The sequence below is a fragment of the Python bivittatus genome, unplaced genomic scaffold (assembly GCF_059951505.1).
Source record: "Python bivittatus isolate LINGU-HERP-01145 unplaced genomic scaffold, Pbiv_v1 ctg000020_np1212, whole genome shotgun sequence".
In the NCBI taxonomy this organism is placed as follows: Eukaryota; Metazoa; Chordata; class Lepidosauria; order Squamata; family Pythonidae; genus Python; species Python bivittatus.
In genome coordinates, this window is record NW_028277030.1 from 75,782,397 (window position 1) to 75,809,918 (window position 27,522).

General features: G+C 39.4%; 1 long non-coding RNA gene across 7 annotated transcripts in view; it reads right to left on the reverse strand.

The window, feature by feature from the left end:
• Positions 1-266: 266 nt before the first annotated feature.
• The window catches only part of LOC148217100 (uncharacterized), a 57,897-nt gene continuing 30,641 nt past the window's right edge, over positions 267-27,522 (reverse strand). For 2 of the 7 annotated variants that reach the window (XR_015796410.1, XR_015796406.1), the window contains 2 exons: positions 16,523-16,596; positions 267-14,020 (listed from right to left, as the gene is read on the reverse strand). This is a non-coding gene — a long non-coding RNA (uncharacterized LOC148217100). Of the gene's footprint in view, positions 14,021-16,522; positions 22,884-27,522 lie in introns of all 7 variants that reach the window. The other 5 variants (XR_015796405.1, XR_015796401.1, XR_015796407.1 and 2 more) reach the window with 4 other exon arrangements.

The following is a 27,522-nucleotide window of genomic DNA, read 5'->3' on the forward strand; positions in this document are numbered from 1 at the left end:
GGTCGACAGAGAACTGGGTGTCAGTGGTCTTCTATGCATATTGATCCAATGGGGAGAAAAAGCTATCCATTTCACAAACAGTCTTCCCATTATACCACACTTGTCCTGTAATGTAATAACTGTATTTTTGAGATTCCAGTTTTGAAGCTTGTTCTTCATATTTGGTCTTATTCATGTGAATTTTGTGGGCTCTTCTGAAAACACATAAAATAAAGAGAAGTAAGGAACTAGTTTTGCATCATTTCATTTATTTATTTAACACTGATGGTCTATAGCTTCTGTTTGTAAAATTCAGTAACATGTTTCTACTTGTCAAGCATTATATTTAGATGTCAGACTTTAATCTGTTTACCCTTTTTATTTCAACGAATCAATGTGGCAGCAATTAGATACCTTGTCTACAAGGCAATCATCTATATAAAGCCAATGAAAACCAAGGGAATGAAAGGTCACCTGCTGTAGCTGATATTCTAGCCCATATAGAGATGTTCCCCTAATTGGAAATCTGCAGGTGGAGGCCTCATCCTACATCATCACTGGAACAATAAAGGCTACACAGAACTTAATCTGCTTACTTCCTAATCAGTAATCCTTAAAAGTGTTACATTAAGTGTCTCTAAAAATATAAGAAGTTACCATAAGAAATTTATTCACTATTTACCATAATTACAGAACATTTTAGAACACAGTCCAAAATAACTGAACTCTTGCCACTGATCTCAGGAATGGGTACGAATTGGACTCGCAGCCCAAAATCCAAATAGAAGGGAAGAGCCTTACAGCTTACAAATTTCTGAGACAAGTATCAGTTCTGTGCCAGATACTAGGATGTCTTATAAGGATGCAAATTATAAGGAATATGCATGCTGCATAGTATGTATGGGCTGGTTTATTAATTTAATGGTCTAATCTCAGTTCAGTTTTCAGTTTTAGTGGGTCAGGAGGTCAAGCAGAACCAGTGTTAAGCACCACACACCCACAATTTTAATTGAAACAAAATAGTTTATTAGTACATACTGCCTGAAAATAACATTATATCCATCTTGAAAACATGAAACAATATTATAAGCATGATAGCAGACACAGCAACATTAATATTTTGAAGTTTTAAATGGCAGTTGGCCTTAAGAAAGTTACAAGTCGTAACACAAATGGTTAAGAAAAGCATTAGAATGCTATCAAAATTGTACTGACAAAACTATCTATCTAATCAGAATTAGAACTTTACAGTTTCAAACTTGAGCTAAAGATTTGCCCTCTCACCATTTGCCTAGATATGTTGTATCATTATATTTATCTAGTTGGTAACATGACACAAAAAACTCCTGTCGCTAGACAAGTTGTAGAGCTGGAGGGAGTTGTAAACCTAAAAAATGAAATAGCAGAAAAAATGAAATAGCAATATAATAATTGCAATCACAAATATTTTTTTATTTTTATTTATTTATTTTTCAAATTTGTCACCACCCATCTCACTGTGTATATTAAATTCATATTTAATCTCATCTCATTAAGTATATTAAATATACTTAATCTTCTATGTTTACTAGGAAAAGGTTATATAATTATAATTATTTTTAAAAATCCCTTCTCATGAGTGGTACTGGGTCTTCCTCAATCTCAGGTCTTCTACCAGAGGCCTGGGAGTTTGAGGGTTCTGCGCAGTAACTTCTCTGTTCCTAACACTGCACTCTTCTGGACAAAGAGCTCTGATATTGTTCCTGGGATCTGTTGGAGCCACTTTCCCAGCTTAGGAGTCACAGCTCTGAGTGCTCTTACTACCACTGGGACCACTTTGGCCTTTACTTTCCCAATCCTCTCTAGTTCCTCCTTCAGGCCCTGGTACTTCTCCAGCTTCTCATACTCCTTCTTCCTGATGTGCTGTCACTTGGCACTGATACATCTATCACCACTGCTGTCTTCTGGTCCTTGTCTTCTGTTACAATGTCTGGTTCATTGGCCAGTATCTGCCTGTCCATCTGGATCTGGAAGTCCCACAGGATCTTAGACCTGTTATTCTTCATGACCTTCTGTGGAATATCCCATCTGGACCCTTGGGAGGGTCATTGTGCAGATATTCCTGTACACAATGGCAGCTACTTGGTTGTGCCATTCAGTGTATGTAGCGTATGCTGTTCCTGCCTACATCTTACACCCTGATGTGTTGGACTTTCTCTGAGGCCTCTCTGCAGTTTGGGTCCCATCTAGTGTGGTAGACCCCTGTTTCTACGGATCTGGTGCTTAGTTCTATTCTTATGCTGCTATGATCAGTGCCTCAGTGCTGTCTTTTAGTCCAGCCCTTTCCAGCCACTGGTAGGATTTCCCAGTGTCATCCACCTCAGCTGTCTGTGAATGGTCCATCCCATGCAGGGTCTTGTCTTGCCACAGCACTTACTCTGCTTGAACTTCCTCCCATGTCTACTGTTGCCTCATTTTTGGGTGCCATCTTACTGATGTACTCTTGGATGTTCTGGATTTCATCCAGGACAATGGCTTTGAACTCACTAGACACCACACACCCTCTTTCCAGCTGATGTACGGTCTGTCAGGTTCAGCCGGCGCGGCATGGCTAGGAACTTGGCCAGCCGTGCTTAGTCAGTTTCACCACTCAAGCGCTAGCAAAGAAAGAGGAAGTGCGAAACTGCAAACTAATTAATGGGCCAGCTGGCGCCGCTTTACTAAACTGCAAGCGGATGCATTGTGTTAATGCCAGATGGCCGCGGACCCTATAGACAAAGGGGAGAGCCGCGGATCGAGGAAGAGCAATCAGCGCGTGATTGGAAACTCCCGGCTTTGCACATAACAGAAAGACCTAATGAAGACAACGACCATGCCATCGGAAAACAACAATCAAAGAAACAAAAGAACTGGGCTGAACCTGCCATTCGAGTAAAAGGGGGGATTACTGTGGGTAATCTGTAATCTGCAATCTGTAATATGTAACCTAGCAATGAGGCTAGCAGGGGGAATGGGACGACTATAAATTGTGTGGTAAGATGTGCCAAGCCAGTCCTGGCTTTGTCTGTAATTACGTACGTTACGCTTGAGTAAACTTCTTTGCTGAACACGTGTCACAAGAGTTTCTCTAAACAAATGGGGTAACCCTTACACAGTCTCTGAGTGTTGGACTTGGGGTGAAAACCTCCATACGTTGTGAGGAGCTTCTGGGTCTTCATATTGGCAGCCTCCATATCTTCCTTTGGCCAGCTCACTATAGCAGCAGGGTATTTGTTGACTGGCATGGCATACTGGTTGATGGCATGGATCTTGTTCTTCCCATTGAGTTGACTCTTCAGGACCTGTTTTATTCTTTTGTGGTACTTGGATGTTGCTGTCTTCCTTGCCTCCTCATTGTGGTCCCCATGTGACTGTGTACTTGTAACTGGTCTGTATATCTGCTATGTGGTCCACTGGTTGTTCCACCCCATCAGTCTTAATTACCTGTCCTCTCTTTACTATCATCTGGCCACACTTCTCCAGTCCAAATGACATTCCAATGTCCTCACTGTAGATCCATGTTAGGTGAATCAGTGAGTCAATATCTTGTTCACTCTTAGCATACAGCTTGATGTCATCCATGTAGAGGAGGTGGCTGATAGTTCCACTCTTGAATTTGTATCCATATCCAGTCCTTGTGATTATCTGAGGGGGTTCAAGCCTATGCAGAACACCAGTGGGGACAGTGCATCACCTTGATATATGCCACACTTGATGGCTACTTGTGTGAGCTGTCTTGAGTTGATTTCTAGTGTTGTCTTCCACAGTCCCACTGAGTTCTTGAGGAAGGTACTTAGTTTCCTGTTGGCTTTGTATAGCACCAGGCATTCACAGATCCACATGTGTGGCATTGAGTCGTAGGCTTTCCTGTAGTCAATCCAGGCTGTGCTCAGATTGGTCTGTCTAGACCCTGAGTCTCAGGCGACTGATCTATCTATGAGCAACTAGTGTTTTGAGCCTCTGGTGTTGTTCCCAATGACTTTCTGAGCTGTGCTTATGTACTGGCCCATATGGTCTTGTAGCTTGGCAGCTATGATGCCTAATAGGACTTTTCATGTTGTGTAGAGGCAGGTTATTGACTGGTAATTGGATGGTGTTGTTCCCTTGTGGGGGTCTTTCAAAATCAGCACTGTCCTTCCTTGTGTTAGCCAGTCTGGGTGGGAGCCTGCTGCTAGCAGTTGGTTCATTTGTGTTGCTAGGTGTTCATATACTGTTAGTTTATTTAGCCAGTAGGTGTGGATCATGTCTGGGCCAGGTGCTCTCCAGCTCTTCATGTTCCTGACCTGCTGTTGGATGTCTGCTACTGTGATTTTGACTGGTTCCTGTCTGGGAGATTGCTGTGATCTGTTCTCAGGTCCTGCAGCCACTTTGCACTGGTGTTATGCGTCTTCTCTTTCTCCCATATGTTTTTCCAGTACTGTTCAGTTTCTGCTGCTGGTGGCTCTTCTATTACTCTGTTGTTGCACTGCAGTTGGGAGTACACCTTGCATGGTTCTTTGAAGTACAGGGAATTATCTTCTTGGCCTCTGCTTCTCTAATGTATCTCCTTAGCCTGGTAGCCAGTGCTGTAAGCCTTTGTTTAGCAGTCCCTAGAGCTTCAGATGGAGTCAGGCCCATATCTTTTTTCAGTAGCTGAGTCTTAACCTTAATCTCCACACCCTTCTGTAATTCTACCAGCTGACTAACTTATCTCCAAATTGCCTTGATCTTAGCCTCCAACCTCATTTTCCAGGTGAGGCATGTACTGCTGTTCTTCTTGATCATGTAGCCAAGTATCTCCAATATTACAGCAGTTTAGCATATACCAGTTCATTGGTTTGAGTTATGGTGGCAGTAGGGATAGTTGTGAGGGCTCTTTTGGCATCTTCTAGCATACTATCTGATGGTACTTCTCCACTGAGCCTTGGTAATTGGTCTCAAGAGTTGACTGTAGCTAGTTTATCCATGGTCTTATGCCTCATATCAGCTGTGCTCTGTAATGGAGTGGGTGGCAGTGACATTCCAGCTTCAGGTGTTGGCTGCATATCCAGTTGTTCTTTCAGGTCTTCTTGAGTCTGGGATGTAATGTGTAGTTGGCCTGTCTCAAGTTGTGTTGAGTGTTGGGTAACTAGCTGTGTCTTAGTATGGATATAGGTCTTCTATCCATCCATAGTTCCCTCATACATTTCATATATCCGCTCTCATTAGGTCTACTGCTGTGGTAGCATTCCATCAATTCCAAGTTCTCTTGTCTCGTCCATGTATGGTTTGTTCCAGTAGCCCACTTAACATCAGATTGTCCTGGTTCCCCAATATCTAGTGCAGACCTTGTTTATCTGGACGACATCCAAGCCAGCATGACTCTTAGTTCATGTCACTCTCATATCCAAGGTAGGCAGGTGAAGCATTAGGGGTCTTTGCCCATGGACCCCTACTGGTGAGGTAGGTACCAGCTGGGATTCAAACCTCAGTTTCCTGTGTCAAAGGGTGGCGCTCTAACACTACACTATCCAGTCGCTATAGACAAGCTGTAGAGCTGGAGGGATTTGTAAACCTAAAAAAGAAAATAGCAGAAAAAATGAAATAGCAACATAATAATTGCAATCACAAATATATTTAATCTTCTATGAAGATTCTACTAGGAAAAGGTTATATAAATTATATAATTATATAATTATATAGCTATATATAATTATATAACTATAATTATATAGTTATATGAATAATCTGTCCATAATTTGCTAATGGTAACTAGACCTGGTTTTGGGGCATTTTTATTTGTTTGTATTCTGATATTCCAGAAATTTTTTTATAAAAATTTATCATTTTATAATATCTCTGAGCCTCTGGTGGGCTTTTGTTAACTTTTTGTGCCACCATATCAGATAATAATCAACTTCATTGTACTAGAACATTATTGTATTGCTTCTTCATCCTGAAGTCTGTTTTCTAAGTAAACATTGTACTAGGAAGCCATTTCTGATTCTTTCCTTTCTAAACCAATACTGGTGTCTCAAGTTGGCAAGACTTCATGATTCATTATTTTGTATCTTTCAAAGATTGAATTTAAATAATATATTCCATGAAGTCACTTGAATAATATTACAGTTACAATTTTCAGTGGATAAAAAGTCTCCTGAGCTATATCATGTTACTAGATATAACTATATATGCCTTGTTTCCTTATAATTATGGATTCCTTCTTTCTGTCATGAACTAAATGGGAAAATGACAACTATCAAGAATATTTACTGTCACTGACTTCTGGGGAAGAAATGACAAACTGAAGACACCTACACTAAAAGCAAAGCCGACGACTGTGGCGGAAGGAGGAGCTGGCAAGTAGACCGGCTCTTCATAATCCCTCTCCAGACAAGGAGATGACCTGAGATTGCCCACAAGTGCTCCAGAGAGTTGCTTCTCATGAGGTTTTAATGCTCTGGAAAACAAGGGAATAACCATCTTGCTCAACCCACAGTTGGCGTCTTTAAAGACACTGGGTTTGCATACTTCCTTTTCTAATCACTTCGGAAATTGCTTGTTAACTGCTTTTCAGCTATTAAGACATCTTTGGATCAACAAGTTTAATAGCACCGTGTGAGTTTCCTTCATCCTAAGCAATCCTTAGGTTTAAATACAAGTTTAAGAATTTGTTTTTTCTGGAATAAACAGAAAAGGGTGATTAAAACTTTGATTTTAGAAAATTACAAATGGACTAAGGTTCAGATAAATTCGAAATAACATTTTGGAATTAATTATAAGAATCCTTCCCATGGGAGAATACTTTTGTTTTGAATTCTTAAAAAAAAAACATGATAGGATGGGACTTTGAAGGCTGGACACTAGAGGGTACTAGAAGGAATTAAAGATTACAATTAAAGGAGAAGAACACTTAAATTTGACTTACTAATACAGAACAGAGCATTCAACATTTAACATTGGACATATTGAAGGATATTTTTGAACGATGGACCCAAAAGTTAATTTTAAGAGTGTCTGCCCCTATAGATAGACTGTGTTTAAAAGATGTTATGGAAGAGGAACAAGTTTTACCAGACAAGACGGAGACTGATCTGAAAGTGGATTTAAAAATGACAAGCTACAAGAATGATATGGAAAAACATGCTACGCTGGACATACAAAAGAAACTGGCAGATGTCTTAACAATTAAAAGGGATATACAAATAACAAATCAAAACAGTGACCTGGATTATTGGCTCTACAACAGAGCCTTGTTAAAGCTCTGAAGAATTTTGTGAGACGGGACAAAGACAAAAATGAAAAGAAATCAAGTTTTAGGACATTATTTGTAGGGACTAAAGATCAAGATTATTAAAAGTAAAAGAAAGGAATATAAAGTTGGTTTATTTGATCAAGATTAAAATAGATATGTTGTTATCTCTGGTAACCCTTAATAGACTTTTGCTGATCAGGACTGAAATGACAAGGTTTTTAAGGATTTGTTTAATTTGCTTAATTTGTTTATAGATAAGAGATGGGATATGGGAAGAAGAGATCATTTGTTGTATTTTAAGAGGAGGTGATAAGTTACTAAAACTGTTTATACTTGTGATGAAGGGGAAGTCATTTCTTTATATATTCCTTTTCTTTTTCTTTACTATATTCTTATTTTTTCTTTCTTTCCAATTTTTTATTTTCTTATTTTTTGTACCTTCTATTTTTTATTTTTTAGTTTGTATTAGTTTTTTATCATTGTAGTTGTAATTTTAATAAAAATTACTATTAAAAAATTAAAAAATAATATTTACTGTCACCAATGATGTTTCATATTTTCTTCTTAATCCAGGCTTGTGAGTTGGCGTGTGGGAGTTAGAGACAGGCACATAAATCTCTGGGAAGAGAAGGTTCAAGTTCCGAGGTGCCTGGGCACTGGTGTCAATCCACTCTGGAGTCTTACATTCTTCAATTCTTGTGAATGAAGTATGAACACACATAGAAGAAAACTGCATGGTAGGTCTGCAATGTAATATGCAACTTCATACAGAGGAGCTCTCCCACTATAATTCAGGCCACAATGTTATACTGCATGGTTTCGGTTCATCATAAATTCTATTATTATTTTAAACAAGAGGCAAATGATCTCGTTCTTCAAATCATGTTAAAGTGGGATAGATAGAAACTATCCTTTTACTTGTCACAGTACCCATTTAGGCCAGCATTTTTCAAATTTGGCAACTTCAAGATTTGTGGACTTCAGCTCCCTAAATTCCCCAACCAGCATGATCAGAAACACGCTGTTCTGGGCTTACTATCATATCATCTACAGCAATACATTTTGCAAACAGCTCTTTCCCTCTCACTAATTAAGATATACTGTAGTTAACATGTAATATAGCTGTTCTTGGTAGGGTTAGGTTCAGCATTCATGCCAACCTGCCATTATCCAATTAAACTGTATCTATGCACGTCAGCCCTTTGAAGTAGCCCAGGTCAGGAAACAGATCCCGTGAGAAATACCCGAACCCTACTTTATTGATATGGGCTATAACAACAGAATCTTAGAAGCCTGATAGCGTGTCCCCTTCCATCCCTCTTATACTAAGCAGAGTCAGGACAGAGCAATTTCTCACGCTTTCTTATTTTCCTGAATTGAGCCCCTGTTTTGCTAACAGTCTCTGCATACCTTCTCCAAGGTCATCGCTGTGCTTTTGTACAATTCTGTCAAAATATCCCCATAATTCTCTCGGAAGAAAACAATTTTTCACAGCTCAACAGTCTCTCTGTTCATTCAGGGTCCTATAATTACATCATAACATAGGGCAATATTTTATCAGCTGAATTCTTGTAGTTCAATAACCTGGAGATAATAACACATTCATGCTACACTAATAATTGGCATAGATGCTGTTTCACCCACCTTTTTTCTAAAATTATCCTGTGGTACTTTAAAAGTTTTGTATTAGAGGGTTACTTTATCTCCCAATTATTTCCAATTATTTACCCTAAACAGATAATCTGTTATTCATAGCTTCAATGTTATAGGTATTTAGCATACATTCATTACTATAATTTCTAAAATAAGCAGTTTATTTTACCCAGCTTCAGACACAAGACTGGCTGAATAGCTTCTATTGATGTGTATATCTTAAAAACTCAATAAACACTATCTTAAGAAATAAGTACTGTCTTTAAAACTATTTGTTGTAATTTGTTTTGTTTATATGTAGAATTATCCTGCAGATATCACGCCCCCCCCCCACCAAGTCCTGCTGTGCCAGTTCATTAAGGCAGGAGGGTGTTCCTGGGAGGGATAAGCGAAGAACATTGGGAGTGTATACCAGGAGTATAGAATCCCAGCAGGGTCACCCAAGGCATGAAGGTCATCCCAGCTGCCCAGCTAAAGCAGAGACCTATTTTGGGCAGCAGTGATATAGGAAGATGCCAGAGGCAGATGATCACTTTAGTGACAATGGCAAAGGCATCAATTCATACTGTGTGGGAGAAGGCCACGGCAAACCACTCCTGTAATTTTACAGGAAAAACCAGATAGAAATATAAGGGATAGAAAATATAAAATGATTGACAATATAGCGCCAGATGATGGGCATCTCAGGTCGGATGGCACTCAACATTCTACTGATACTAGTAGTACTAATGGTGTTTATGACATGGCTAGATTAAAGCCTTAGGGGCATCTAGTTGCTAATGTTGCCATTCAGGAAAAGAAAATCTGAAGCTGCAAAGGTAGAATTACAGTAGGAACATGGAATGTAAGAATCATGAACATGGGAAAGTTCAACACAGTGAAACATGAAATGAAACTACTACAAATTGACATCTTAGGCATCAGCGAATTGAGATGGACTGGGATGGGACACTTTCAGTCAGAAGATCACACCGTTTATGACTCAAGACATGAAAAACAAGGAAGAAATGGTATTGCTTTTATAGTTAGGAAGGGTATAGCAAGAACAGTACTTGGCTACAATGCAATCAATGACTGAATAATGTCAATTAGACTTCATAGACAACCCTTTAATATGACAATCATTCAAGTTTATGCTCCAACCATGATGCAAAAGGTGATGGCTTCTATGATCAAGTTCAATTTGAAATCGACCGAACATGCAAGCAAGATGTGCTGCTTGTGACTGAAGACTGGAAACTCAAAGTTGGAAATATGAAAGAGGAAAGAGGAAAAACAGGCCATTCCAGGGGAACTCGGGTCCAATGTCTCATATCGGTTCCATGTCCTAGCTCCTTGATCTCAGCCCTGTAACTCTGTCAGCAGATCTTCAGTGGCCCTGGCCTCAGACTGCTGCTACTGAACGCCAGGTCAGTCTGCAATAAGGCTTCCCTCATTCATGATTTAATTATTGATGAGAGGGCTGACCTAGCATGCATTACCAAAACCTGGCTGGGTCCAGAAGGGGGGGTAGCCCTCTCTGACCTATGCCCAGTGGGGTTTTGGGTGTGGCATCAGCCGAGACTCTGGGGCAGAGGTGAGGGTATGTGTCAGGCCTAGCCCAAGGAACTCCTGGAGACCGTGCAGGTTCAATCAGCAAGGCTTATTAGCTAGTGCTTGTTTACAGAATCTTCTCAGACTGGCCAGCAGTTCCCAGGAACAGGAATTCACTATCTCCTGGAATGTTAGGGGTGCATCAGCTTTCGCCTCTTATCTCCAGTGTGTTGCTCTGGAGACAAGGTCACGTTCTTTACCCCCCTTCCAGTCCCATACCATTCCATCACATCATGGCAACTGTCATCTGGGAATCCCTTACAGCTTTCAGAAGCGCTGCCCCACAGGTGCCCAGATGTGAGACTATTCCTTAGGTTGGGCTCTAGGGATCAGTTGGGATTGTTGCTGTTGTACCAGCCTCCCTGCTGCATAGTAACCACCCTGCCTGAGTTCCTTGACTCCATCTCGGGGTTGGCAGTGGAGTTCCCCAGACTTATGGTTCTGGGGGACTTCAATCTGCCTTCTCTCAGAGTGGGGTCTGAGGTGGCTCAGGAGTTCATGGCTACCATGACAGCCATGGCCTGTCCCAGGTCATCCAGAGCCTGACAAGGGATATTGGTCACACTCTGGATTTGGTGTTCTGTTGGAGCAGTGGCTATGTGATCTGAAATTGGGGGAGCTTTTTGTGTCTCCTTTGTCATGATCAGATCATGCCCTGATTTCCATGGGATTCTCTAGTGCCACTACCCACTGCAGGGAGGCTGCACCCATTAGATTGGTCCACCCCAGCAACTGATGGACCTGGATGGGTTTCAGAGGGAGCTGGAGGTTCCTTCTGCTGGTCTGCTACACAGTCCATCTCAAGTCTTGATTGCCACTTGGAATAAAAGAGTGGCTGAGGCCTTGGATCAGATTGCACCCATGCTGCCTTTCAGATTCCATCACTCCCCATGGCTTACAGAGGAGCTGAGAGAGATGAAATGAGAAAAGAGACATCTAGAGCACCACTGGCACTCAACCAAGGACGAGCTCAACCGGACACAGGTTAGAGCCATTATTAAGGCCTACCTGGTGGCAGTAAGCATGGCGAATACTTCTCTGCCCTTATTGCATCGGCAGATTGCCACCCTGCAGCCCTATTTTGGGTGACACGAGCACTCTTGGGTAAAGGGGGCCCAGAGCACCTTTTGCAGGAGCATGCAGAGGAATTTGCTTAGCATCTGTCAGATAAAATAGCACGGATTCATTTGCAATTGGACACTGGTTTTGCTGCAGGTCCAGCAGAGTTGCCTGGGGTGGAGTTTGAACTTCTTGGACCTGAGGAAGTGGACAGGGTCCTTCAAGCTGTGAGCTCAGCCACCTGGTCCCTAGATCCATGTCCCTTCTGGTTTGTGAAAGTGGGCCAGGGGGTGTCATGTGAGTGGGCTCTAGAGGTGGTTAATTCTTCTTTGAGAGAGGGGATTTTCCATTGCCTCTCAAAGAGGCTCTGGTGCACCCCCTCCTCAAGAAGCCATCACTAGATCGCACCATACTTGACAACCTTTGTCCAGTATTTAACCTCCCTTTTTTGGGTAAGGTGGTTGAGAAGGTGGTTGTGCAACAGCTTCAGAGGGCCTTGGATGAAGCAGATTATCTGGATCCTTTTCAGTCCAGATTCAGACCTGGGTATGAGACAGAAATAGCACTGGTTTTGTTGCTGTTATTGAAACCACTTCCCGTTGTGTCCCAGAAAAACAGAAGGTAATCCCCAGAAGTTCAATAAATATTTCTGAAATAAAGTTTGACATGATGTTCATTTTAGTGGATGGTGGCTGTCATAATTATACCATTCACTATTCTAAAAGATGTTTTATAAGAGGAGGAAATGGACCGAAGAGATATGAGTCTTAGAACAAATCCCCAAATATATTTCACACCAAGTACTTGATACTTCAGCACAAATATCTGTCTCCCTGTGCATATATGTATGTATGTGTGTGTGCTTACATATATGTAAGCCTATCCCTGTTTTAATAAATACAGATAGTCCTCACTTAACCACCACTTGTTCAGTGACCGTTCAAACTTATGACAGCACTGAACAAGTGGTACTTACAACCAGTCCTCGTAGTTGCAGCCGTTGTGGTGTCCCTTCACTGCTGGCTCCCAACAAGAAAAGTCAATGGGGAATCCAGCAGAAGGCAGCAAATGGCGACCATGTGATGTCATGCTTTATGAGCACAATGCTTAGCAATGGAAATGTCAGTCCCAATTACCATGGTTAACCAAGGACTATCTGTATTATTTATTTAGTAAATGTTATAGCTTACCTTTCTAATGCATGCACACCAGTTAAGATGACTAACATCACTTAAAATAAGTACATATTTAATTTTTTTTAAAAGGAAAAAAAAAACCCTGAAAACACAAACCAAAGAGGAATTTCTTGACTGTGAGAGCTATTAAGCAATGGAACAGCCTGCCTGCTGTGGTGCTCCATCAATGGTGATCTTTTTTTTTAAAGATTTCTTAATCCTGCCTTTTTATTTTTATAAACAATTCAAGGCAGTAAACATACCTAATACTCTTTCCTCCTCCTATTTTTCCTACAACAACAACCCTGTGAATTGAGTTGGGCTAAGAGAGAGTGACTGGCCCAATGTCACCCACAGCTGGCTTTCATGCCTAAGGCAGGACTAGAACTCATGGTCTCTTGGTTTCTAGCCTGGTGCCTTAACCACTATACCAAACTGGCTCTCAATTTTGCTTGATTTTCAAGCAAAGATTGGACAACCATTTACCCAGAATGATCTGAGGATTTCTGCCCTGGGCAGTGGTTGGGGTAGAAGACTTCTAATCCTCCTTCCAACCCTATGAATCTGTAAGTCTGAGCACATGATTATCCCAAAGCAGCAACAGCCTAGTAATCATTTCTTTTTGGAAATAAAAAATTCTTTGTAAATACCTTTGTAATGAGTTAGGATTTTTTTAAACACAGAAGCACAGATAAGGCATTTTTTAATTAATTCAGAAATTGGATAAGTTTTAAAATCAGAACACTTAAATGAGATCCTAGGAAATTTGTTGGTATAACTGCATTTTACTACAGCTATTTTTATCTGAAGAGCAAAAATCTGGATAATCCCTATGCTTGTGTTGTTTGTTCCCATGTGAATCCTTAGCAAGGGTTGTTAGTTAGTGGGCTTAATGAGTCTTGGGAGTCCTTCCATCATATCCTAAATGTGTGCCTTAGGAAGGCACCAGGCTCCTCTTCATAGGCTCTCAGGCTGACGGACAAATGCTTGAGTCCCTCTAAGTAGGGGGCTCCAATCACCATCACATGTTGCTTCTTCTTTCTCAGGGCAGAAGCAGAAATACTTCTCTTTGAAGAGCATGTAGTGTCTTCTTCCTCAGTCCCTCAGGTTTATAGCACAGCTGTTCATTCAGGGTCCAAAAACATCAACTGTGTGGTCTTGGAATCTGTTCTGAAACTCCAGAGTATAAGACTTCTTGACAACATGGACCTCCATCTTTCTGATTCTTTTGCTTGGATTTCTTCTAACTTCTGGTGGCTTCTTGGTGCTGTTATCTCTCTGCAACCACTTCCTGTGTTTGACTGAAGAATTCTTCATCTTCCCTGAAAAGCTGAGGTATGGATAGAATTGCCTTTAGCCCCTGTGACTTCTTTTCCAGGACAGCAATCAGCCTGCACTTGTAGCATGTATAGTTCTTGTTTTCAGGGGGAAAAACCAATATGATACTTCTACTGCAGATCACAAGAGTAGTTCTCTCCATCTCTCTGTTCCTCTTACAAACCAGAAACAGTATCTCCTGCTTGACCTTCCCTGCCAGTTCGTTCTCCCTCTTCACTCAGTGAAATGTATTCTCAATACCAGCACAAGTTGTGGAACCCAAAGTAACTTGAATCAAAAGATCATAAAAAGCCTGCTTGATCCAGAATCTTGCTTCTGCAATGTGCCCACCCAAATATTTGTGGCAAGTGTACAGTTATGATGGGACAGCTCTCAACAGCTGATATTCAGATGCAGGCTGTCCCTCATGCTGAAAAGAATATATCGCTATCATGACAAGTAGCCATTCTGATAGCCTGTTTCTCCATGTATTTGTCTAAGGCTTTCTATGTTAGTGGCCATCACCATAACTTGAGAAATGAATTCCACAATGCATCTGCATATGCTGTGAATCTTTTGATTATCAGGAGAGGCACAGTCTAGATTATTCTGAATTGTAGTTTTATGAGGAATGAAAATTCTCCCACTTTCTTTTCACAATTCCTGTACATCCATTCATTTCCCATCCTACACTACAGTAATTGTTTAAATAATAACCCTGGCAAACTATGTCCAAGGAGTGAAGCTAAGCTAGGTTGGTCTGGTTAATGCTTGGGTGGGAGACCAGGGTAATAGGCAAGACTGAGAAGTACAGGAAAACATTCCAGAAGAAAGCAATGCCAAATTACTTCCATGTTGTTGCTAGGAAAATTACATAGATGTATACACAAAGTTACTAAGAGTTGAGCTCTTAGTATGAATGAGACTTGTTATAATAGACCTAGTCATAGAAGTGGTAGCATCAAACCCACCTGGCTAATAGCAAGTAGAGTGGGGTCTGGTTAATACTTGTAGTACTTGTAGTACTAATAGACTACTAGGGCTGTAGGCTAGATGGTGAAGTTGAAAAAAAATCCCAGAATAAAGCAATGGCAAGCCACATCTGTATTGTAGCCAAGAAAATTACATTGACATGCTCTTGTGATTATCAGAAGCCAAGCTTTCAAGGAGTCAATGTATTTATGTATTATGAATTTTCCTAATATATAGTTGCTGCTGTTCCCTGTCCAGTTTGGCTGCTCTTTTTTTGTAGATTACAAAGTGTTCTGTCCCTAACAGGACCCTATCATCAAGATCTTCTTCCCTTTAAATATCTTTTCTGCCCTACAGAATTGTGCAATCATACTGAAAAGGAATTCATACAGGACTGTGGAATCACCAAATCTTTTCAGTTTGTTACTTAGTAATGTGGACATTTAGGAACATACTCTGATTTGGGTTTCCTTTGTTTTTGAAAATACAAACCTGCCCTATCTGTACCCTAATTACATATTTTTGGGGCATACTGAAATCAAAGATCACCAGTAATGAGGCAAACAACTCCAGACTTTTAAAAAAAAATCAGCCATATTTTGGGGAAAAAACATACACATACAGCTTCACCAGAGTACATCATCTGAGAATTAATTGGGCTGAGTTTAATACTCTAAAGCATAGAAGAACCCATTAATGCCCAATGGGCTATTGATTTACCAGAACAGAGCTTGTGCTTTAATTATTATCCTTCAACAATGCTAGTATCATTGTGATTTCCTGGATTTGTGACATCAGACGCTCATGAAAATAGCACACACCAACAGCTCCATCTTATCGACTATTAATTTAGAATTTATGGTTTAGATTTCAAATTATTTTTCACAATAGGACTCATCAGGAAAAGGGCTGAAAAATCCAGATAATCAGCTGCCATCTAGTGACCATCTGGATTTTTGGAGTTCAGATTTGGTAGCCCTACACATGAGGAAGGAACAGTGGGGCAGGATTCTGTCTTTTTTAGACATCCTGATTGTTCCAGTTTATTTCTCAGCTTCTTAGGATTATTTTTATAGAAAGTTTCCCTGTAATAGCAGAACAAAGTAGAAAAGACTTGTGAAGAATTACTCCCAAAATCTGCTTTGTAGAATGCAGAATATAAATCTATCTCTTTAAATGCTGAACACTCTTGATAGAAATCCCTGTTGTGTTTTTGCTGTTTTTCAGCTGTATTGTTTATAGCAGAATGTCTTATTTTCAGCATCACTGGGTTTACAGAGGGAACAGAAGTAATGTTGCATTTAAAGAATGTTCAAACTTGCTGTCTCATTATTTCAAAGCTGCAATTTCCTGCTAAGGGTCCAGAAATATGTAACAGCAAATCTAACCTGTACTAAAAAAAAGGGGGGGGGGGCTTTTATGGTGTGATGACTAGTGTTAAGAAGTTAGTGTTAAAGTCAATAAGCAGTCATGTGCCTGTAGTGTTTTGAGAAACAGCCAAGAAAATGAGAGAAGCCATGCTGAATCAAAGTAAGAAACCCACCTCGTTCCACATTCTGTTCAGATGCCTCCGGCAAGACCACAAGCCAAACCTGAGATCAACAGTACCCAAGAGCGCTTGAAAACAGAAAGAAAAAATTTACATACAGCACTAAACTGGGTACTTTAATTTTGAAGAAATTAAACACATTTTGTAATATATTCCACATCAGATTATGCACCCACACATATGTCCTTACTATAATCACTTTCCCATGACTGTTGTTTACCTTTAAAAGTAGTATTTATAGGACTTTATAATACACTGGATTGAAAGCAAAAGACACTTCAGGTGTGTGTGAGTGAGGCACCTGTGCACCTATCTTTAAAACGACCACAACTTTTTCTAGGATTGATCCCAGGGAAAGATGCATTTGATTTTAAAAGTTGCAGACAGGCAATACATTCCCTCCCTTAAAGCACCTTTTTGCCCTGGAAATCTCAAGTGATGCACAGCTTATCAGTTTGAGTAAGTTTTGAAGTTGTCTTTTCTCAGTGAAAATGGGGGATTTGCATGCAAAGGGAACATTTATATTCCTTCCCTGTAGCTGTCTAAAAATCCTTCCAATTTTAGCTCAAGTACCTAAAGAGTTCATTTAAAACTGAGTTTAAAATGAACTATCCTTTAACCACTTTAAAGATTTCTCTCTGTTCCTCTGCCTGGTGTATTTCCCTTCCCACACACATTTTCCTTTAAAGAGTTTGCAAACAACATTTTAAATTCAGAGTTTAAATTATAGTTCAGGATTTAATGATAGCAGACTCCTCTGCCCATTTATCAATACCCTTCTTCCCACGATCCTCTTAATTGGCAATGGGGGCTTAGTGTGTCATGGAAACACCAAAAGGGGGGATAACAGACTCACCTAACTAAGACCAAGAGGATTGGAATTAGCCTACAGCTAACCAAGATTTATAGGTTTAAACTATCTGCAATCAATCCATATCATAGGAATATCAAACCCCAACCCTTTTGCCTACCTAGTCCTGTTAGCTGTTGTTGTTTTCCCTCATTAAAGGTTTTGGATTCCTTGCTAGGAATGTGAGCATATTTTTCTCTTCATGGTCTTCATTTGGGAGGGACAGGTTCAAGAGTTAAGGTAGTGAAGGAGGGGTGTGAGGCTTTTCAATGTCCCTCCAACAGCTTATTTTCTGCCCTCTCTAGCAATTTGAGGGGGAGAGGGAGGAACAATGAGAAGGGATCACAGTAGACAATAGCAAAATGCAACATTTTTAGAATCAGTGTGACAATACTAATGTGATCATCTATCAAGTAGCTAATTGAAATCTTCAAGGCAAGTAAATCCATGCATAGTTACTAAACCAGTTTGGTCCCGTGGTTAAAGGCACCAGGCTAGAAACTGGGAGCCATGAGTTCTAGTCCTATCTTTGGCATCAATCCAGCTGGGTGGCCTTGAGCCAGTCACTCACTCTCAGCCCTAGGAAGGAAGCAATGGCAAACCACTTCTGAAATCTTGCCAAGAAAACTGCAGGGACTAGTCCAGGCAATTGCCTGGAATCAAGACTGACTTGACACATATATACAGTGTATAAATAGTTACTGAAAATTCAGTAAATCATGACCTGTTGAAGACCTCTTCTAGCAGAGAATAGTTATGAAATCATTTGAACACTCTGTTCTTTAAAAACAAAACAAAAAAAACCACCCCATTCTGAATCTTTAAGAAATGCTGGCAGTATAAAATTAAAACGAAAAGCGATATCCAGCTGAAGATATGACTTACTGGAAAAAGTTTCTTGGTAATACACATTATTAATTACATGTTCTGCTGTTATCATTTAACTTTATGCTTCCAATTATTTTTATTTTGATGATTAAGGCCGCAATCCTATGCGCACTTGAAATTAAATCCACTGAACCAAGTTGTGCTTACTTTTGAAGTGATATACATAGGGTTGCATCTGATTCACTGTTTTATACTGATTCATTCACTTGGAGAATGCTTTGGTCAAATCATGTTGCAGAATCACTGCTCCAATGTGTTCTTCATAGGGATCCCATCAAAGAACACTGGCAGTTTCAATTGGCGGTTTGGGTGTTAATTGGGGCACAATATCATGATCATATCACCCTAACAGTGAAAAAGGTATATTGGTTACAGTTTGAGATGAAAAAGCAAATTGTGTTCCCAAATTTAAGCTGGGCAGGGGCATTGATGGAGTGTGTGTACAGTAAAATCTTGGATTGCGAGTAACTTGTTCTGTGAGTGTTCCGCAAGACGAGCAAACATTTCTAATAAATCTTAACTTGATAAACGAGTGATGTCTTGCAATATGAGTAGTACGTGACACCGAATGTCACATGATCACAACTGAGCCAATGGTGGTTCTCTCTCTCGTGGGATTGTGGGTGATCGTCTCCCATGCTAGTGATAGTGAAAGTCATCCTACACAATAACCCTCCTCTCTCTTGTCTCCCTCACGCCAGCCACGGAGGTTTTCAAAGGTAGTGCAGGTTAATTTGTTTTATTTTTTTTTATATTTTGTATTTTCTTTATTATTTTGTATTATATTACAGTATTGTAATCATTTTTATATGAATATTTTTGGGTTGTGGAACGAATCATCTGAGTTTCCATTATTTCTTATGGGGAAATTCGCTTTGATATACAAGTGCTTTGAATTACAAGCATGTTTCTGGAATGAATTATGCTCGCAAACCAAGGTTTTACTGTATATGTATGGGTGTCTGTCTACAACATGAAAATGGTGGGTGTGACTGAGCTGTCAGTGTCCCCCCCCTTCTTTTTCCTGTGCATTGCAGGGATCTCATGCATGTAAAAAAGGGTGAGACTCTGTTCCATTGGGTCTAACATTTTGACATAACTGACCCCATCACCACAGATCCCCTGGACCCCTAGGGATTAAAATCAATTCCTCTGTGGATCCTGATGGAAATAAATTTGGAAAATTCAGCATAGTGGATCTATAATAATTTATGATGGATTGAACAGTAGCTGGAATAAAATACAGCTAGCATTTGACCTTCTGTAGAAAAAATCCATTCTGGCTACAGGCAGGGATCCTCCACCTCTTCTTCTTTCTCTTTTTTTAACTATTAAAAAGGCAAAAAAAATTTCTTCCCCTCAATTCCAAGATTTTCCAGGATTATGGTCTTTTGAAACTGTTAATAGATTTTTAAACATTTAAGGCTGGTTCCTCAAAATCACAAAAAATTAGATTTTCTAAGATGCTCTTCCCAATTTTCAGTTGGTAGTGATATCCCAATATCTGAGAATTATTATGGCTGAAAATAATTCTTGTTACAGTGGCACCCTGTTAAAGGAAGGCTGATTTAAGCCATTTAATTTCAGAGAGAGCTCCAAGAAAATAACCTGAGACCAGCTTCAATACCTGAAATCAACTACAGAACAAAAATAATAAAATAATAATGCACTGGTAAACATCTATTTCAAAAAGAAAAACAACAAAATACTTCTACAATTACTTGTAACAGATACACTTTTGGCAATGCTAAAAAGAGATCTTGGCATTCTCGATAGACTCTCCCTCTCCCTACAAATTGGTCCCCAGGCAGGAGGATTTGATGAATTGCTGTGCTAGATTTTTGTTGCTGCATCAATATAACATTTAGAAAAATAAAAGAACTACATTTACTGACAGCATGAGAAATGACAGTCAGATCAATGAACGTTAGACTAATTGACACATATAAACCATGGTTTCTTAACTATGGTTTGTGGAATATGTCACAATTTCCTAGGTTTATACAAAATGCCAAGCCAAACACAAAACGGATGTTATTCACTGAAATAGAGTTCAGTAAACGATGTGTGAACCCTGCCAATTTGTATACATTATATACTGTACTTGGTTTTGTATCAGTCTAGTCTGTCTCCGTTATGGCTTCTCCCAAAATCTAAAGCTTTCCTTTTGACGCCAGGCTCTCATTTAAGCATTGATGTCACACAAGTATCTTACTGATCCAATGTATAGAAAAACAGGTCAGGTATATTTCTGGAAATTCTGCTGGAGGTACTGAATTTCAATATATTTCCTAACAGTTTCAATGGCTCTTCCAGGAGCTCACGGCTTTATTTTTTAATATATTTGATGTCTATATTTAAACCAGCCAGAAAGTTATACTGCTGGCCAACACACCATGATAAAGATATTTCATTCAGTTCCTAATGATACCATTGTCAGAACCTGAGTTAGAAGTTCACATCTGACACAGGAGGGTAATGGAATGTTCTCCTGTTTCTCAATGTAGCACCCTCCTGACTCCAAATACTCAATTTACATAAGCTTTAGAACCTCTAAATCCAAGTTTCCTAACCAAATGCCCTCCAGATGCAAATGAGAGGAGTTGCAATTCCAACATATAGATAGCACTAGGGGATCCTGGCCTCTGTCAGCTAGATAAAACAAATTAAATGTTTGAATTACAAAACAGTTGTATGCTTCCACACTGAAGCTAATTATTTTCCTTTAATTTTATACAATCTTAATTTAGGATTAAGAATAGGGAATTAGACACAGAGCTTTATTAGTATTTAAGAAATCTAGCAATATACCTGTGGATCTAGTAAGAAAGTAGAAAGAAAAAAGTTATATATTATAATGTATAGAATAATAAAAATAAGAGTGAAATTATTAGAAGAATGTATTAGTTGCTATGATCATCTTTCCATCATAACAGCTTTCTTAGCTTTGCTGTGACTAAAAAGATAAAGCCAGTACATAATTTTAAAGCTAGCCCACAAAGAGCTAGAAGGGTGAGTGCGTGCGCGCGTACACATACATACGATCATAGTCTCTTTGGGAGACTAAAAGAAAGGAAAATTCTGAAATGTAAAGGGCTTCCAGAGAGGCTCACATGACCTTGAATCCTTCTTTTCTTCACTGAGCCACTATCAGCTGATATCAGCCCTATTATATGGAGAGATACATTCTATACTGTATCTTTTTTTTCCCCCTTGGAAACAAATAGCATCGTTGAGGTTCCAGTCAGGGAGAGGCACAGGAGCACTTTTCTTCCTCCTTGTTACATCCCCAATAAGTTTAGCCATTGCTTCCACATAAGAAAAAGCATTCAGCGAATCTCCATTATAGTTTGGCCCACTGTAAACCAGCCCCAAATTCAGTCTTTTCTGATGTCTCCAGGTATGTTGAACTAGGACTACCATAACTGGGCTGTAAAAATCCAGGCTACCACTAGAGGGTTGCAAAGACAGAAAATCAGATTGTTACAGCCCAGCCTTAATTACAACTTCATTTCCAGCTTAGGCACTAATGGCTACGGAGCAGAGAACTTCCCTAGCACTATTACCCGAGAATGTTTCCATCAATGATGTCCTGTAATTTAATACGGGACCTTCTATGTGCAAATAAGGGGTTTCCTGCCTGAGACATTGCCCATCTCCAGGCTGCTGCAAATTAAAAGGCTTTTACAATTATTTTGCTGATGGGAATTTTATTAGTATCCTCATTTCACACTCTAGAAAATTGGTTGCAAACAGTAATAATTTCATAGTACGCAAATTTAAAGGACCATGTTTGCTTTCTGGAAACCAACAGAAAGAGCATCAAAAAGCTCACTTCTCATCTTGGCACAGTAATACCATTTCCCTCTCTAAAATCCTTAACATTAAATCATTTTTTGAACAGGACATATTTCTGTCCTGAATGTGAATGTCATCCAGAGGACAGAGCTGATCCTCTGCAGGTTATCCTGCTTTCCCCAGTGCTACACTACCACTGCTGCTGCTTTTTGCAGGATTTACTACTTTTTTTCTAAGCCATTGCAGGAATGAATTTGCACTGGCTCCTTGCCACCTAATCAGGAGGAGTCAGCTACTGTGTGGTCTGAAGTGCACTGTATCCATTCAGGATGGACGGACGGACAGACAGACAGACCCCTCCTATCTCTAAGCTGTTGCATGGGATCCACATGTGCACAGATGGAAAGGAACATGGTGTAGCAAAATATGACTCTAAATGACTGCAAATAAAAATTAACTTGTCAGGAAGTGATGTATTATGGATGCATGCTTTGTAAATGGGAAATGGACTCAAATCCTCTAAAGACAGAAGACGGTTCACAGTTTCCATAGCTAACACTGGGAGTTGGGGAGCATGATGCAGATTGCCAGCTAAACTGAACACCAACACCAAAACACAGACATGTTTTCCAAAGTCTGTTTACACCAAAGAGAGCACAAGCTGCTCTTTCACAGGAACGTGAAGCATCCCGGTGTGCTCAGGTCGAGGCCTCCAGGGACCCCATTATGCTTCCATTATGATGAAACCTGTCTTGTTTGCTCCTTTGCTGCAGCTCAGCAGGCTCTCTTGTTATTGCAGATACTAATGCACTCAATAGACTGAAAATGAGAGAGGAAAAGAGACATAAGCAAGACATGGATTTTCTGCCCAGCCAGAATCAAAGAAATGACACTTGATCCCCCCAGCTCTCCCTCCTCTCTCTGCAAAGGAAGCAGTATTCCACACGCATGCAGCTGTGCCTACAGCTTGGCACAGAATGGGAGATGTTTGATCACTTTGCTTGTCAGCAGGAATATTTGCTGGGCGGAGAGGAGGTTGGGAAGGGCAGGGCTGCATTTCTGCTGCACTTGGAGAACAGGAATCACCGAATCTGCTTCGTCTCCTGCTGCAGCTCAACTCTCAAGGAAAGACAGTCCTTCCTCACCTCTCCTATTAAGAAGGCTACAAAGCTACTCATTTAATTAGTGGCCGGAATGAGAAAAATGCAGATGATATATAGAGGCCACTTTTGAGAGTCTAGGCATTGCAGTGGTGGCAGCCCTGTTTTAATGAGCCTCTCTCAAGGCTCCAGGCAGCAATTACAGACCCTTTCTCCTTCCTCCTCTCACCCAATGAACTTGACAAAATTGCAAGTGACTTGGATGCAGCCCTTCTGTATTTCCCTCCCCATGTACAAATGTATGGATCATTTTTATTTGCACCATCAGACGTTCAAAGCTAATGCATTTTAAGATTTGCTTTTGCCTTCTACTAAGCGATGTATCAGCAGAAACTGAAACTGATCACAAGAACAGATGAGACCCTCGCTGCCAGGATCAGAACAGCTTGCTTTGATATTTCTGCTCTTTGTCAATTTTGAGGGCAAGCAATTGCAACAATGAGCCAAACGCAGTAGATAAACATCTTCCCTCCCTCTAGCTCCTTAACAACACAATCCTACTTCGAATTAAGTCTGAATTTAATAATAGCTCAATGATTAGGATGTCAACCTAACTTTCTTTCCTAGCAATGCAAATATCATTGCTGCTCTTCTACTTCAATATATAATCCACTTTTCTACCCAGAGGGAAAGCTAGTATTCCACAAAAAGTTGGAGAGTCTCATCCACTTGTAAAATACAATGTTTCTTCCTTCTTCATCTTTCTTTTTCTTTCTTTCTTTCTTTCTTTCTTTCTTTCTTTCTTTCTTTCTTTCTTTCTTTCTTTCTTTCTTTCTTTCTTTCTTTCTTTCATCACATTTATATGGCCACCCATCTCACAAGAAGTGATTCTGAGCAGTGTACAACAATCAATAAAAACAACAAATATATAAAAAACAGTCATCATAAAATATAAAAGTCATTATTAAAAATGGAAAAAAACACTACAAAAAATTAAAAGTTAAAATTTTTTGACAGTCTTGCGTATTTTTGCTTGCAGAGATACTGCTGGACAGTGAGAAGGGAGAGTTGAGGTGGTTTATGAGGAACATCGTTGTTTTTTTTTTGTAGGAACACATCACTTGTGTCCTCTTTTCACCTTTGCTCAAACAGATTGTACAGGTTTTTGAAAGAAATAAAAAAGCTGCTGAGTCCAGTCATCTGAGATAAAAATAGGAGGCAAATAAAGCCCAAGAGTCAGTCTTTCAAGCCACTCTCAACTCCAGAAAGATGGGCTCCCACTTTTAGCTAAGATATCTATCTATGGTTTCTTACTATATGCACCTACGCTATTGCTTTTCTAACAAATATACTAACAGTCTAGCATTTTTTTACCTGTTTCTTTTTGCCACTGTGTACAAGTCACAGGTAATTCTGTATGTAATATTTTGAATCCTTTCTCGTTTAGGTGATTAGATTTTCACCCTGCAGCATTTTAAATGCATGTGAAAGTTGAAAGCTAAATACAAGCATGTTGAATCAATCTATTTTTTTTAATTTGTCAAATGTATCATAACTCTTACAGCAGCAGCCCTGCAGTCAGTAGATAATGAAGCTCTGGCTCTCTCCAGTATGTCAGTAGGGTGACTAGATGCAAAGACCAGATTCCCATACTCTTTGCAAAAGAGAGACTCCGTCAGGCAGAGATGAGAAAAGCTGAAATAACTTTTATATAAAGATGAAAGGAAAGGAGCCATCTCTTTCCTTCTTTGCAACAGATTCTGTTCCCCAGTCTGATCTGAATCAGGTCAATCTTTCACACAGGGATACAACCTAATTCTCCTGGCAACAGCATAACTTTATCTATTTTATTTTAATGCCAATAGATGGAAAAATAAATGAAAGTCAAAATTTAACCGGCAAATTCAACATTCAACAGGTTTCTCTATATCAATTGATAAGATCTTGTAAAGAGCAGTGGCAGACCTGGCTGTTCTTGACTGGGCTAAGAAGCTAGGCACAGTTGGGCCTGGTGTCTTTGAATGGGAAATTACCAGGGAACATGGGTCCGTGGGCTGGACTGGAAAATTAAAAGAAAAAAAATCCCAGAAGTTGTGGCAACGCTTCCATACTGTTGTAAAAGAAACTGCATAGAGATGACCATGAAATCATTAAGAGTGAAGCTCAATTTGAAGGAAGCTTTGCCTTACTGAGAGTAAAAACTGACAGATTTAGTAATAAATATATATTCTATACTTATTTGCAATTGGAGGTGAGTAAAAAAAAATATGGAAAACTAATCTTTTGTAGTGAACTTTATTTGTGTACTCTATAATGCAGTGTTACTCAAGCTTTCTTTAATCATGGCCCACTAGATGAATATTCTGAAAATGCAATTAAATGAACTGCCCCTTCCTACATTTTCATTTTTAAGAGCATGGGAGTTCACTTTTCGGTGAACAACATAATGATTATAATTGCATCTGTACAGTCCTGGCATATATCTTTAGATTGGAGTGGGGCACTTAAGATTTGCTGAACTAAAATAACCAGTAATCGCTGGCACTATGGCCAATGATGGGGGATGCTGGGAGTTAGGGTTCAGCAACATATGGAAAGATACAAGGGCTCAGCATCAGGAATTATGTTCTGTGCTATTTCATTATTGTGCATTATAGTAATGTTCCAAAAACATTGGGAGTAACATACAGGTTAAATTGCAATTCCAACAATGTCTACTTAGAAATAAGGACCATAAAGTGAACGGAATTTACTCCAAGATAAATATGCTTGGTAAATATGCATAGGATTATAGCTCAAGAGTCAGGGTAAACATACATACGATTATGATGCTAATGCATGAATTGATTCTAATAGTTAGCCAAGAACCTCAAAGCAATCACTATCCATGATTGCTATATTTTCTTCTTTAATTTATTTCACAAGGGTTAATAAACTGCTTTAATCGAAGACAACTCCAAGTGGCATAAAACTCCCAACTTCATAGTTCAGATTAAAAATAAACAACTGACATAACAATATGAACAATAACAATTCAGCCAATTCATAGGCAGTATATACAGTATATGTGTATTTATACACCATAGGGAATACACAAATACACACCTGGAGACAGAGGAATACTAAAATCCATAGTCCCAAATTAAAACACATTCCTCACTGGAGGGAGCAATCATAACATTCTGGCTACCATGATCTGAGTAAATTTTGTGCCAGGGGAGCTACCTTAATTTTATAGGAGTTACTTTCTCATTGACCAAAGGAAATATGAATATAAATATTATGTTTTCCAAAAATATAGGAGTGTTTCCAGCATTTAAAGAAAAAGCCTACTCTTAGCAATTTTGCAATTCTGAATAGATTTTTAAATGTTGCTTTGAAGGAGAAGAAAAGACTCCATTTAGTCCCACCATTACAGCTGCCATTCACAATTTAAAAATGCAGAGAAACCAGTTTTGATGCTAGCAGGAGCAACATGACATAGTGCAAGTATGCCCATATTGACCTTTACCTTGTATAATTTGTGACTGAAAAACTGTAAACAGCACTGAACTCAAGAATGTGCAAACAATGTAACATAATTGAGTTTTGATTATCTACATCTTTAGCTGTTATTCTCCATTTCATCATCCAGGCATTTGCATATCAGAATCAACTCAACCATTCTTGTGCATGCGCTCCAAGATGTGACTCACCATCTCCAATGGTTCAGGAGACTCATGAAACAAAACCCTGTAAAACAATTGAGTGCAAGATGCACTAGATAGTAGCTAAGTTGTCACTAAGTCGCTCTTTTAACATATATTATTTGTTCAAATTCATTTATTTATTTACATCCATACATACCCATCACACTATTCCCTATCTGGGCAAGCAGCATTATGGGCAGGAAAAGAGTAACAAGGTGTAAGTGAGAGAAATTGGAGACAGGGTACCAGAAAAAAGAAAAGGAAATTAACTAGATTTATCATATATAGCTCTTACATTTCAAGTCGCAATCTTCCATATGACATGGTCATCACCATAAATATTGATCTCCATCACCATCATGGTTTTGATCAATCAAGGTTTTCACATGACACTTGTTGTCAAATCAAAAAAAGAATAGTCTAGGTAACCTTTGTTGCATCCAGATAACATGCAGCGCTCCCTCATAAGGTAAAGGGATGATAACTGGTCAGTTTTGCATATTTTGGCCAGCATGCAAAAAACATAACTAAAACCCAGTTTAGCCCAAAGCATGGTTGTGCTGTTGTATGCAAATCAGGATCTCAAGGGGTAAAATTAAAATCAATATCATTAAAATGAATTCCTCTAGCAATTAAAAACTTAGTGGAAGAGTTAGGGTTTTTGACATT